The sequence below is a fragment of the Lissotriton vulgaris genome, chromosome 10, assembly GCF_964263255.1.
Source record: "Lissotriton vulgaris chromosome 10, aLisVul1.2, whole genome shotgun sequence".
Taxonomy (NCBI): Eukaryota; Metazoa; Chordata; class Amphibia; order Caudata; family Salamandridae; genus Lissotriton; species Lissotriton vulgaris.
Genome location: NC_141698.1, coordinates 118,337,847 through 118,352,815, shown reverse-complemented (window position 1 = coordinate 118,352,815; position 14,969 = coordinate 118,337,847). Strand labels below are relative to the sequence as shown.

Sequence of the window (14,969 nt, the reverse complement as noted above, 5' to 3'; positions counted from 1 at the left end):
CTTTAAATGGCCTTGTTAATTATTGCCTTTTAGACGCTGACAGGATAATCTTCGACTGTGTAAAAACGCCACTATCAGGCCAGATGTTACTACCACAGACACAGGCACTTGCAAGAGACCCTGCAAGGGAATGCCACATCTGACTGGCAGACGCAATATCTCAGCCCTGTCTGCTTTACAAAAACATTTCCCGATAGGTTCATGGAATGTTAAAGGCCTTAATTCCCCTCAAAAGCGTCAGAAGGTGTGGAAATACATTATAGATCATCATCTGGATGTGGTGGGACTGCAGGAGACTCATTTGGCCCGCAGGGACGAAACCAGGCTTAAGAATAGGCAATACCCACTGATTTACAAATCCTCTGCCACTACTAAGCACCGGGGGGTGGCACTTCTGTTCCGCTCTACACTTCAATTTCAACCCATGGGTGTGCGAAGCGACAAGGAGGGTAGATGGCTGATGGTGAAGGGGATGCTCCTTGGCAAGCTCTGCACGTGGGCGGTTCTCTATGCGCCGAACACGGGCCAAAATGGGTTCCTTGAGGCTTTCATGAGAGAGGTGGGGGATTTTGGGGAGGGAGCTTTGATAGTGATGGGGGATTTCAACTTGGTTTGGGACAAAGGCCTTGATTGCTCGCACCATCAGAGGACGGAGGCAGGCCTCTTCTCCCCTGAGTTGCGTGACGCTATAGACAGTCTGGGCCTCATCGATAGCTGGCGCGCCCTCCACCCCCACGCTAGAGACTACACATTCTTCTCCCATGTTCACCACACGTATTCGCGTCTCGGTCACATCTTTCTGAATCAGTCGTTACAGGGGGACCTGCGGGAAAGTAGGATATTTCCGCTCTCTGTATCAGATCACAGTCTCATAGCAGTATGCCTGACTTGGGCCCCGGGGACGTCCCCCCACCGCAAATCGTATTTCCCTATCTCCCTTACACGTGACCAGGAGTCGTGCACAAAACTCAGGGCGGCCATTGGTGAATTCTTTGAGTTTAATAAAGGGGACACCTCGGTTTTCACCCAATGGGACGCCTTTAAGGCGACGACACGGAGCACGTGCATATCGCTGAACTCGGCCCTGAACAAACTTCAGCTTGAGGAAAGGGAGGCGTTGGAGGCGGAGCTGGCAACACTTGAAACTGCGCACAAGCAGAATCCCTCTCGGACGCTCCGTCCGCTTGCGGCAGTGCGGGGTAAACTCAGGGCCCACTATAATAATCGGGCGGAGTATACCCTCCTGCGCTTACGACGTCTTTCTTACGCACAAGGCAATAAAGTGGGGAAACATCTGGCTCGACAGCTTCGCGATAAGCGTGAGAGGGAATATGTAGGTGGTATCCGGGCGCCCTCGGGCGCCTTGGAGCATCAAGACGCGGCCAAGGAGGAGCTCTTTGGCAAATTCTATGCCGCCCTGTACTCGGCGGATAACCTGGAGCCGGAAGATCAGCGGGAATACCGGAGGGCTCATCCACTTCCGCAGGTTTCCAAGGAATGGAATGACCTTTTGGAGGCCCCCTTTACTAGGGAGGAGGTGTTGACCGCAATCAAGTCCCTTAAACCGCATAAGGCGCCTGGCCCAGATGGCTTCACGGCACCCTTCTATCAGACCTTTGCCTCTGAACTGGGGGACTTCCTGGTGACACTTTTTAATGGCATGAGGGAGGCGGGCCAGATTACGGGCACCATGGCAGAGGCGATTATTTCGATTATCCCCAAAGCCGGGAAGGACCCCTCGAAGTGCGAGTCATACCGGCCCATAGCTCTACTGAATGTAGATGCTAAATTATACTCCTCCATCTTGGCTGCGCGGCTCCAGGACCTTATGCCTGCCCTTATCCATCCCGATCAATCGGGATTCATAAAGGGTCGCCAGACCCACGACAACACCAGAAGGCTGATTCATCTGATCGAGAAGGCTGATCGCTTCAAGATCCCGGCGGTCTTGGTGGGCCTTGACGCTGAAAAAGCGTTCGATCGGGTGGACTGGAACTTTCTCTTTGGTGCGCTGGCGGCCTTTGGTTTTTCCCCCAAATTCATAGATATGCTTCGGGCCTACTACCACAGTCCTCGATCCCGGGTCATGGTTAATAGCCATGTTTCACCCTACGAGTACCACCCTGAAGGTCTGGGACTCGGTTTCTGGCGATGAGAGGTGGACCTCCTTCCCGTCCCCCTTCACCCCTATACATTTTAACCCGGCCTTTCCACCGGCTCTCGTGGAGAGCCCCTTTGACCGGTGGAGAACGGGAGGTTGCCACGCGCTCACACACTTGTTTCATGGTTATGAGCCGCTCACCTTCCATAATTGCATGCCTGATTATGCGGTGTTACCGTCCGAGCGTTACCGGCATGCCCAAATGCTACACTGGGCGTGGTCACCGGAGGTCCGGGATGCAGCGACAAGGCCTCCCACAGATTTCGAATCCTTTATCACCCGCGCAACATCCATGAGGGGGGGTGATCTCATTCCTCTATGGCCTTCTACTTGCCACGGCTATCTCGACTCGCCCTAGATACACAAGTCTGTGGGAAGAGCACCTGGGACGGGATGTCTGACGAGGAGTGGACTCACCTCTGGCGTGACTTACACAGATTTAACCATTCCATCGACCTCAGGGAGGCCCATATGAAAACGATGCTGGACTGGTATCTTTACCCAGCCCGGTTGAAAAAGATTTTTCCCTCCGTGTCGGATAGATGTTGGCGAGGATGTGGTCTCTTGGGGGATTTTCGCCATATTTGGTGGGACTGCCCTGTCATTCGCCCCTACTGGGAGGAGATACTGTCCCAGATCAAGGAAGTGCTGGGCTACCCGATTCCTGACTCGATAGGCTTCGTTCTCTTGGGTCTCCGTGATCCGCTCCTGGAGCATCAGACTAGAGCAGATAAGCAAATCCTTTGGCTCTGCATGGGTGCGGCCAAGTTGACCTTGGCGGCGGCTTGGAAAAAGAAGGAGGTCCCTGCACTTTCCCTCTGGTCTGCAAGGTTGTGGAAACTGCTGAGTATGGAACGTATGGCGGATGTTTTCAGAGGAGATTTCAAAAACTTCATCTTTAGATGGGGCCCACTAGTTCGCTTCCTTTCTCGAGGCTTACCGTCGGCGGTCTGCCCGCCCACTCTACGTGCACTCCATTTGTTTCAAGTGTGAAAGAATGTTCGGATGTGTGCCTGTTACTTGGCTGCCACCACTGGGGGGAGGGGGGTTGGAGGGTTGAAGGAGTTTGGGGGGGGGGGGGGGGGGGGTTTGTTCTATCTATCTCTATGGGGGGTGGGTCTTTGTGTTTAACCTCGCTGCATTGTTCTTCTTATGGCCGAGAAACAAGGAGGCGCAAATTAGACTGATCGAATGAGCCCCTGGCTTGGATGGCTTTTGCCTGGCGCCACTGTGAACCGACACCTTTCTAAGGACTTCCCGTTGGGGACAACATTGTTGGCTGGCGAACTTTAAGAATCATCCTGGCTAGGGTGGCCGCGTTGTCCAATCTTTAGCAATATTAACGCTCCTTGGCCATGTAGAGTGAGCTCCTGCGAGGGCTCTTGTCGCATTTATTATGTTTCTATCTTTCTCTTACTTCCTTTTCTCTTCCTTCTTGTACTTTCAATAAAAATATCTTTAACAAAAAAAAAAACATTTTCTTTGTACAAAAAAATAAAATAAGTGGGAGGTGTTAGAAAGCACATGCATGTATGTATGTCTCTTGTGAGTGCCATTCATTAAAATCAACATAAGTAAATTGCATTAGCCAGAAATTCCATTTATATAATTGAAACGTCTTTCATTAAGAGTGAGAGGCCTCCTGTTTGCTAATGGGCCCCACGCTTAACGAGAGAGACACCTAATCTTTCCCACCTCACAAACCGTAATAGGAAAGTGGTTCCGCAGTGTTGGTTTGTAGAAGAACTTGTTATGTTTACAGAAGTATATGAATCCAGTCAGTGCTAGGGGGCGCTAGGCTGTTTCTAAAGCGTGTTTTTCATACGCTTTTGGCAGAGAGGCTAGAAAACAAATAGGGTGCCCGTGATTGCTGAACGATTCTATGCGAACAGAATTTTAGTCCAACGAAATTCACCTCAGCTAGGTGCAGCTCAAGCTAGAGGTTTAGGGAGCGGTCTGTTAAATAGAATCTGACTGCTTTTCAGATTACGCGTTTCGAGAGGATGTGGTCTCACGGCTGGACTGCAGACTTTGGAGTTGGGAAAATAAGGTTCGAGCCTCGGGGTCGAATCCACATCCTGTGAGTCTAGGCAAATCACTTATTATCCCCATGCCTACCAAAACAAAAAGAAACTAGCATTGGCATAGCCAATAGGTCTCGCCTTTGGGACCTGCTGCATAACTAAATACTTATGAAGTCCCAAAGGCTAGACCTATTGGCTATGCTAATGCTTGCTTTTGTATAGCATGGCACACCACTGTGACTGCCGCGCCTTCGGTTTGTATGCGTCTTTTCGAAAAACAAGGGGACCCAATGAGTTCCTAGGGACCTTGGGCAATCAACTTTTAAGGAGAACAACGGTCCTTAGGGTTAGAATTTTCAAATTCAAATGAGAATATAGACTCCAATCAGTACTATATCAGTCAATTTTTCAGTACCCAGCCGGGCCTGAAATTTTTATTCAAATATAATTATAGATAAAAAGACCACTGAAGGGGTCTAATACGGAAACTAATAGGGTACAAGCCTGTACCTATCCAGAACACACTCGAACAGAGTTCGGGGGTGGAAAAGGTAAGAAAAGAAGTAAAGAGGTAAAGAATATCAGGCAAAAAAGGAAAGGGGGAGCCAACTGTCCCTTGCAACATTAGCACATTTTGCAAAGCAAGCTCAGACAGACAATTACTGTAACAAATATTAACACAATGGCAAGGTTACAGAATTGTGAAAGTGTCGACGGCGTTTCGATCCCTGGCTCCTAGTGAACTGGGATCATCATCAGGACTTAAATTATATTGCCTGTTTGTACCTTTTGTGAAAACCTGTTATAAGTAGGGAAAAACAAGATGGGAGAAAAGAGAGAGAAGATTCTTATTTACATACAGCACTTGTTTCTGGTACTATGCAATTCAATTCACATGTGGTACATGCGTTTCATTCCAAGGTACTAAATAGTGACTTATGCCCATTTGTGTTGACATCATATTTCAAGTGGTCTCATCTCATGCTTTCAGAGAAAGTGCACACGTATTATTCCAGGTGCTAAATGGTAAATTATGTCCAATCATGTTGGCATCATATTCTAAGTGGGCCAATCTCATGCTCTCAGAGACAGTGCACACGGGTTGTGAATTACCACAAAGCGATTCATTGTGCTGTGAGCCTACCGCCACTATCGTGATTGTGGCTAGAGTGTCGATTCAGAATGTGGAACAGTGGTGCCTGCGACGTATACATGCAGAGCTTAAAAAACAATGAAGCCGGCGAAATTGTTTCAGTGCCTGTAGTGGTTTACAGTCATGTTAATGTGAACAAGGGACAAACCTCTCAGAGCGAGATGTGCTCCGCTCCTGTAGATCAGGGCACGATGGTTTGGGTTGGAGAGAGGGTTGGTGCCTAAAATTGGAAAGTTGGTTTAAAATCGAGCAGAGTTACATGCAAATGACCGGCAGTATGTGAGCGCGGGGCGAGTGATTACCTCGGGTTCCTGTAGCGAGGACTTATAAATAATACTAATGTCCCGTTTACATTGATTCATCCGCGAAGAAGAAATGAGGTATATCCAAAGCCACACGATGGTGGGTACTCAAACGATTTTACGGTCTGGAAAGGAAGTGGGATTCGGGTTAGGTGGAGGCAGAAATTGCCTGTGACAGGGAGGCAAGGGGGGGAAAAAACTAATAACCCTTACCTTGAGTGCATAGGCAGTGCTGTCTTGCTCACGATACGAGCAGGATTCAACCGGCGTGTTCAATGACACAGCGCCGACTCAACGCGGATCCGGAAGTGAAGTGCCGGCCGGAACCGTGTATTTAAATGAATAGGCGAAAGTGAATAAGAAGGAGTGTCCCTGTGGCGGCCATCTTAGAAAGGTGCGAGTTGCATGGAACGTCTGGTGATACGAGTGATATTGCGGCTTCCATTCACACATCTGAAGTATTTGGTTCATTATCAATGACAAATACAATCCGTTGTCCGTGATCAGCTTATGAACATTTGGCAGTGATATCGGGAATCATGGTACAGTTACCTTTAGATTGATTGTGAACATTTGGCAGTTATATCGGGCATCATAGTACAGTTACCTTTCATTATTGATTGTGAACATCATTTAACATTATTTGAAACCAACATTGAAACAATGCATCTTTAAAACGAATTCTGAAGCCGTGCCAGATTTCCATAATTGTTGGAATATTCAGATAGTCTTTAGAGTCTATTTCACTTGGGCAGTCTCTCAAGAAATCAAATGAGGAGTTAAAGCAGTCCAGCTCAGTCTTCAGTGCGATTCAGGCCATTCTGTATTGTATCCAGGAGCAAAATGCATTTCAGTTCCTCTTTATTAAGAAGTTGGGTCATGCTTCCTCCTCTAGGGGGCAACTTCAATGCCTTCAGCACAGTCCAGCGTAACTCATCCTCCTTGTGCTTGGCATTGGTGAAATGTTCCACAAGGGGGGCATTGGGGGTTTGGCAGCGAATGCGACTCTTGTGTTGGCAAATCCTTGTTTTTACCCTCTGTGAAGTTTGACCTACATACATTTTCATGCAAGGGCATTGAACTATATATATAACATTGCAGGTGTTACAGTTTGAGAGGGAAGAACTCGTAAAGGTGATATTGTTGAATACTCTTGTCTTTCCCTCGATGGTCATATCACAAACACTACAGTTACCACATTTTACATGTCCAACAATGGGGGACAGACCCCATATGGTTTCAAGCGTGGAGGATTGAGTGGGACTTGGCAGTGCGGCTCGGACTAAATGGTCCTTCAAATTTTTGCTTTTTTTAAAAGCAAACAAAGGACGTTCAATTTGCAGTACGCCTGCATTAATGATAGGCCAGTGGTGGAGTATCATTTTCCGCATTTTGTTAGATACTGGGGAAAAGGTAGTAACACAAGCAAGTCTTTCCTGTGATGTCTTTGGAGTAGGTGACAGCAAGGTTTCCCTGGGTCTATACCATGCTCTTTTAAGTGCATTTTTAACAATTCTCCTTGGATAGCCCCTGTTTTTGAGTTTGTCCGCTAAAATGGCACTTTCTTTGAAATAGTCCTGCCTGCAGGAGCAATTTCTCCTAATTCGCAGAAACTGGGAGAATGGGAGTGAGTCACGCAGAGCCCTTGGATGATTACTGGAATAGTCCAGCAATGTGTTGCGCTCTGTAGTTTTCCTAAACAGTCGGGTCAGAAGAACCCCCTCCTGGTGAAAGATGGTGAGATCCAGGAAATCAATAGAAGTTTTATCAGATGTCAGGGTAAAATGAAGGCCACAACAGTTATTATCCATCCAGTGTAGGAAGTGGCGTAGATCACTGATTTCACATCTCCAGATCATGAAGATATCGTCAATGTATCTACGCCACAAACCAATTCCTGAATAGAAGGGGTTGGATGGAGATAATATAACCTTGTTTTCAATCTCATTCATGGAAAGAATGGCCAAATTTGGAGCAAAAATTGTGCCCATACTGGTGCCCTTTATCTGCTGATAGAAGAGGCCATTAAATGTAAAAAAGTTCCTCGTCAAGCAGATTTCCAGTAGTTGTAAAATAAAGGATGTGGGTATTGCATGGGGGCGTGGGCGTGTGTCCAAAGTTTTCTGAATCACTTTAAGAGCTGCTATCTGGGGGATATTAGTATAAAGTAATTCCACATCCATGGTACAGAGGGTATCTGTTACTGGGTCAAAAGGCAAATTTTCGACCAGTGAAATCATAGACATGGAATCTCTCACGTAGCAAGGGGTGGAAGGGACGAATTCCTTATTGAAAAAAATCAATGAAAGCCCCTAGTGGCTCAAGGATTGAGCCGCAAGCTGAGACGATAGGGCGTCCAGGTGGGGAAGTTAAACTCTTATGAATTTTTGGAAGAGTATATATAACTGGTGTCCTGGGGCTTTTGATGTTTAAATAATTGAACTCTTTCTTAGATAAGTAGCCTTCTACTACAGCGTCTGTTGTGATTTTCTTTATCAGTTCCTGAATTTCTTTTGTTGGATTGGATGCTAGTCTTTTGTAATGTTCCCTATTGTCTAGCTGTCTCTGTATGTGATGGTTTGGGTTGGAGAGAGGATTGGCGCCTAAAATTGGAAAGTTGGTTTAAAATCGAGCAGCGTTACATGCAAGTGACCGGCAGTATGTGAGCGCGGGGCGAGTGATTACCTCGGGTTCCTGTAGCGAGGACTTATAAATAATACTAATGTCCCGTTTACATTGATTCATCCGCGAAGAAGAAATGAGGTATATCCTTTGGTTTGTATGCGGTCACGTGTTTTTTTTTTATTAACTTGCTTTTTGGTTTTATATTCAAGCTCCCCAATGCTGTGCTTTCACATCAATAGAGACCACACCCCTATGTCAAGCCAGGTCCAAAGAAAGGTCTGCAGTCGCTATTAAAGTGAAACTGCTGCATGAGGCGCTTTTACTGCAAAAAGCATTTGTTTGGCAACTTGACAAACAAATGCTTTTTTTTTTAGTAAAAGCACCACATAGCGTGTTTTCGCTTTAATAGCTGCCAAGGACCTTTATTTAGACACGGCTCGTCTAAAGAAAGGGGCATGGCCTCTTAACTAGAAAGCGCGGCATCAAGCGCTTGTAAACAACAAGCATTTGCAATGCAATAGGTCTCGCATTTACGAGAGTTTGAGCTATTGACATTGTAAATGACAATGCCAATAGCTCAAAACTATCGCAGATACAAGACCCATTGCATTGCAAACACGGGCTATAAAACTTTTAAAAAGCGTTAGGAGAGAGAGTGTCCTGCCGGGCTATGAAACTTTTAAAAAGCGTTAGGAGAGAGCGTGTCCTGCCTGCAACAGCAGGCAGGACATAGCTATTTGAGCAAATAGTGCTCGGAGGGTGTAATTAAAGCCTACTGAGCAACACGACATGTAACAGGGTGTTGTCATGGGAGGTTACAAAATGAGACAAGGCGGTTCTAAGGAGGGACTACTAAGCCTTTTGACCAATGAACAGCTGCAGTTTACAGTGGCCAATGGAAAATGTGGGAGGAGCGTCAAGTCCCTAACTCAATAAAGCATGCTTTGCAGAGCAGTGCATGCTCTGCCCAGGCTCGACCCAAAAATAAAAATGAAAGCGCTTCCCTATATTAATTACATATCTTTTAAGCTGTGAACCATCTGCTGCTTCGCTCAGCGGAAAGCGTGAGGAGTTGGGTGCCTTCCATAAAAAGGAGAGGAAGTCTGGCAGAGGGACTCATTCTTGCACAGGGGTTAGTACAAGGATTTCTGGGTCTGTGGTAGAAAAGGGTCAAAGGATTATAGAAGAGTATAAAAATTAGTGGCCACAGGGGTATTTAAGAACTTCACTGGTCACCTTATGAGGCAGGTGGATCTCTGCTTATCCTAATGAGGAACAAGAGGAAGACAACTTAAACATTCCTTGAATTTCTGATTCCCTCCATCTTGTTTTAAGAGCAAAAGAAGCTGTTAAAAGGGGTGACCAATTTATGGTCTTAAAAAGAAGGCAATGAAAAAAAAAAAATCACGGTTCATCTCATGCTTTACATGCCAAGGACATAGAAAGTAATAAGAAGCCTTTCATCCTTTCAACTATCAGCACAAATACCTAAAATACAAAGTCTAAAGAAGACAAGAAGCTCTAGCACACACCGCATCTATTCTCATCCTAGAGACAGCCAATCTGAGTATTATAGGTGATCTTAATTTACATCTGAATGCCCTGACTCCCAGGATATCACAAACTTGTTGGGAGACATGGATGCCTGCCAACTAACTCATCTAGTTGAGGGACCATCACATAATGCAAGCCAATTAAACTATCCAATATTAACTAATATCCTACCTCTCAAAGTCCACACCCCCCTCCCTCTGACTTGGACGGATCATTTTCTCATCCCTATGTGCCTTGGTCTTGCCGGCGCGCCTTTGCGGACCTCTCATCAGCCTTCCATTAGGGGTCCCTGGCACAAACTGGACGCATCAACCTTTGTGTCCACCCTAAAATCGTGATGCCTCGATTGGCCCATTGATTTGGAGGCGGCTCATAGCGCCTTTAGGGGTTGGATTAACAACTCTCTCGATCACTGTATTCCAAAGAAACTGACCAGCGCCAAGAGTAACACAAGTCCCTGGTGCTGGAAAAAAAAACATCATAAAATTTTAGAATGAATCTGGAGGCGCACCTATGACCCCATTGCAAAAAATATCTATAGGAAGGCTATAAACGCCTACCACAAATTAGTTCATTAGACTAAAGCTGCGTTCTATACAAAATCGGATCACATCGAGTCCCAACCCCTCTAAAACTATCTTCTCTCTTATGAATGATATGATAAAACCTCTGGCAGGAACTAACAATATCATATCCACCAACTTGCACTGCGAATCACTGGCATGTTATTTCATCAATAAAGTAGAGTGCATTTAGGAGGGGGCGTGGCTTGGACGCCGATCGGGATGGCGGCGTGAGCTTGCAGCTCCGCGCAAGGTCCCGCTATTTCTCCTGAAAACTACACCCTGGGGGATCCCTGATTGGCGAAATCCTTCTGTGAAGTGTTGGGGAACCATCGGAGAGCAGCTGAGAGCTCTCGGGAGACAGAATATACCGCCGAGACCCGAAAGAAGAAGCCGGAGGTGCTGTGCGAAGCGGGAGGAAAATGGCGGCGTAAAAGGACGGCGGTCTCTGCGCAAGGGGCGAGGCGGACTAGATTCGGACTGCAGTGTGAACCGCCTCCAGCGAGACTGGTGCAGCTAGGGCGCACCTGAACGGGCCTGGGAGGTGGATTTGGGGGTGCGGAGGCCAGGGTTGGACCGGGGCACAGCTTGTACGACACCCGCTTATACCTCCCCCCTGCCCCCCCCTATCCCGGCCCTGGCGACTGAAGCGGGCGGCCCCGGTATTCCTGGTTATTGGAGTTGCCGGTAAGGAAGGGGGGCCTGCCCTACGATAGTTGTTGGTGCACACAACTCCCGAGCAGAGGATAACGAGATCAGGAGGAAGGCCGGGGGCGGCCATATGACGACGCCCGAAGCACCTAAAATGGCGGCTGCAGGCGGGGCGGCCATTGCGGAGCAGGGCCGGGAAGACTCAACTGCGCTGTCCCGGGAAGGTGAGGCCCGAGCTCCCCGTTGATGATGGAGCAGGAGCAGCGGCTGAATCAGCGACTAGATAATATTCTGGAGGCAATAACTTCGACTAAGGAGGCTTTGCAACAGGACATTGCGCAGGTCGCCACAGGGCTGGGTCTCCTGAGGGCAGATCATGCCAAGCTATCGGACAAAGTAAAGGACCATGAGCAACTGCTTCAAGACCTGAAACCGGCGGTGGTGACCACGGAACATAAAATAACGGACATCCTCAGCAACCTGGACACATTAGAGAGACGAGCAGAGGATGCCGAAAGTCGTAATCGACGGAACAACGTACGGGTTGTAGGCCTGCTGGAGAAAATCGAAGGGGATGACGCAGTGGCCTATATGGAGAACTGGTTTAGGACGGTGATGGCGCCGGAGGGCCTCTCATCCTTCTTCTCACTGGAACGGGCACATAGGGTGCCAGCTCGCCCACCGGCGCTCGGCCGCCCTCCTAGGCCAATGGTGGTGAAGCTCTTACACTATAAAGATCGGGACCTGTTAATCCAGAGGGCTCGAACATTGGGCCCATTTGAAGTGGAAAATAGCAGAGTTACGATATTCCTGGACTATACGCAAGAAGTCCAAAAGAGCAGAGCGTCCTTCCTGGCGGTAAAAAAGGAGCTGAGGGAGGAGGGCATTCAATACTCATTGCTCTTCCCGGCTAAGCTGCGAGTAATCCTGGATGGGAACACTCAATTTTTCCAGACTCCTGATGACGCGTGGTCGTGGCTAGAGCTGTACTGCGCCGGCACAGACCGAACTGGTAAAATTCAGCGGGAGAGGCCTAAACCGCTCCAGATCCGGAAATCTCAACGAATCCGTTCGCGCAACAAGCTCAAGAGAGCGGAACGGGAAGGTCAAATGGCTGCGGATAAGAGAGGGGCGCTGGCTGCAACGGCGAGCATCACGAGGTCGCAACAGGAGAGGGAACTGGTTGAATCGGACTCTGGTGAGGACGGAGGCAGGACTGGAGAAGAACTATCGGAGGCGGAGAGCTCGAAGGGCCCTGCGGTCACCCCACAGACATCCAATGGAATCTTTAATGAATGACTCATGTTTGGGACTTATGATACTGTGCTTCCTACGGAGAAATACTCAGCTAGTACTGGAAGGGCTGGCAGGTAGGGTGATGCATAAGCAGTGTGGGATGGAAGACGCGGGGCGAGGGCTCCGCCTGCCCTGGGTCGGCGATAACTCACCCCCTTGGGGCCCTTAAGGCCTTCTGTGGTGGCGACCACAGATTAGACTGATGTGTGTTGAGTTCAAGGTTTGGAACAGTGCTGAAACTGGGTTATTAGGCTCTGTCCTGGGGAGTGGGGTTTGGGGAGTTTTTTCAACAATTATCTTGGGGGGGGGGGGAGCAACTGTAGCGATGTGGGCAATGACTGGATGTACCTGAATTGAATCAGTAAGGATTACCATGGGGACGTTACCTAATTTGAAATGCCTAACATGGAATGTCCGAGGACTGCGAACAATGATCATACGCCACAAAATGCATGCTTATCTGGTGAGGCGGGGTTGCCAGATTGCAATGTTACAGGAAACTCACTTAACTAAACAAGAATTTCTACAGAAGAGGTGGCGAGGTCAGGTTTTTGGCACCACTTATTCAGCATTCGCTAGAGGGGTGCTGATATGGGTTCGAGTGGGCGTACCGTTCCAGGTGGTGAACCAGCTGGTGGATCCTGAGGGTAGATATGTGGCGGTTGAGGGGAGGTTATATGGCCGGGATGTGGTTTTGTGCTGTGTATATGCCCCAAATGTTGACCAGGCTCACTTCTTTGATGGCCTGTCGTGCTCACTGGCCTCCTTCTTGGTAGGCCCTATGATTCTAGGAGGGGACTTTAATTCGATCACTAATGTGGCACTGGACAGGTCGCACCCACCACTGGCTGATTCCCCGGTACGTAGACTAGCTGCACATAGGAAGGATTGGCAAGAGAGGTGGGGATTGCTGGATGTATGGCGGGAGCAACATCAGGATAGTAGGGATTATTCCTTTTTCTCGGCCCTCCATGCTTTACACGTTAGGATCGATTCGGTCCTGTGCAGTGGTTCCCTGGCTGCTATGGTCACCCATACAGAATACCTGACCAGGACCATCTCGGATCACAATCCCTTGTTGGTATTCATACAGTGGCAACGTGCGAGATCAGCAGTCCCAACATGGCGGCTTCGGCCCGACACCTTGGAAGATTCGGTGCTCAGTGACGCGGTCCACCGAGGCATAGACCAATACTTTGAGGAAAACGAGGGTACAGCTCATACTAGGTCTACTGAATGGGACGCGATTAAAGTGATGGTGAGAGGAGTGTGTATGGGTAGGTTCTCGAATGCACGAACGTCAGTTTTGAATGCGCTTGCAAAAGCGGAAGAAGAGTTGAGGGATCTAGAACAGCGTAGACCGGACCAACCAGACTTACAAGCCCGGTTATTAGAAGCCAAAGAGGTAGTGGCGACTGAAACGGAACGGCTGAGAAGGTATGATTATAGGCAATATGCCATTAAAGCGCATGCCGAGAGGGATAAAGTAGGCACACTCCTTGCCAGGATCGCTAATCCAGAAATCAGAGGCTGCCCAATCTTGAGCATAAAAACTGAATCAGGGGAGATGGTTTATTCGCAGACAGCGGTGATGGAGTGTTTTCGGACATAATATGCAAAGTTATATGAATGCCAACTGGGGGTGGAGGCCTCGGAGATCAGTGATTACTTGGAATCGATGCAGCTTCCAGTGCTGGATGACGATGATGCGAAGGAATTAGGAGGGCCTATCACGCTCACCGAGATCAGGGCGGCCATTAAACACATGGCGAGGAACAAAACGCCTGGGGTGGATGGCCTGCTGATTGAATTTTATCAGAAATACGTGGATAGTTTGGCACCCAGATTACTGGTGGTGTACGAGGAGGCTAGAAGACTGGGGTACCTGCCCAGCTCGATGAGGGAGGCGCTGGTAGTACCATTGCTGAAACCCGGTAGAGAGGCATCGGATGTAAAGTCCTATAGGCCTTTGTCCATGTTGACAGTAGACTATAAGATATTGAGCCGTATTCTGGCCACCAGGTTGGCTCCACACATGACTAGGTTGGTGCACAGGCACCAAGCAGGGTTCATCCCTACAAGGAACACGACGCTAAATATACGTCGCCTAATTGTGATATTGGATGGCGCTGCGGACACAGAAGGTGACCCGGCAGTGTTGTCCGTGGATATTGAAAAAGCCTTTGATAGCATGGAATGGGTCTACTTGGAAGAAGTACTGGCGAAGTTTGGTATAGGCGAAGGGTTTAGTAGATGGACGAAAGTGTTATATTCATCGGCAACAGCGAGGGTGCGCCTGGGCACTCTTGTATCTTCGGATAATCCAGTCTGTAGAGGGACGAGACAGGGGTGCTCGCAATCCCCGTTGCTGTTTGCACTAGCAATGGAACCATTGGCAGAGCGAGCCAGGTCAGGAGTCATGTACCGGGGGATTGAACAAGGTGAGCAATCGCATTATATATCTCTATATGCGGACGGCTTGTTGCTGTACCTGGCGGATGCGGAGCAGGCTCTGGAGGGAGCAATGGATATGTTATCCAAGTTTGGTCAGTTGTCGGGACTTATGGTGAATTGGGCGAAAACTTGTATCTTTCCGCTTAGGGCGGACACGCAATGCCCCCCTCGTGATTTAGGTGTGAT

At 48.4% G+C, this 14,969-nt stretch overlaps 1 protein-coding gene and 1 long non-coding RNA gene across 9 annotated transcripts in view; both read right to left on the bottom strand.

Moving 5' to 3' along the window:
* The window catches only part of RNF216 (ring finger protein 216), a 776,933-nt gene that overhangs the window by 679,135 nt on the left and 82,829 nt on the right, over positions 1-14,969 (bottom strand). The window lies entirely within an intron of this gene.
* On the bottom strand, positions 4,792-5,751 carry LOC147684802 (uncharacterized). Its single transcript, XR_015300745.1, has 3 exons — positions 5,641-5,751; positions 5,487-5,558; positions 4,792-4,984 (listed from the first exon to the last, which is right to left on the bottom strand). It is a non-coding gene; the product is annotated as an uncharacterized LOC147684802 (long non-coding RNA).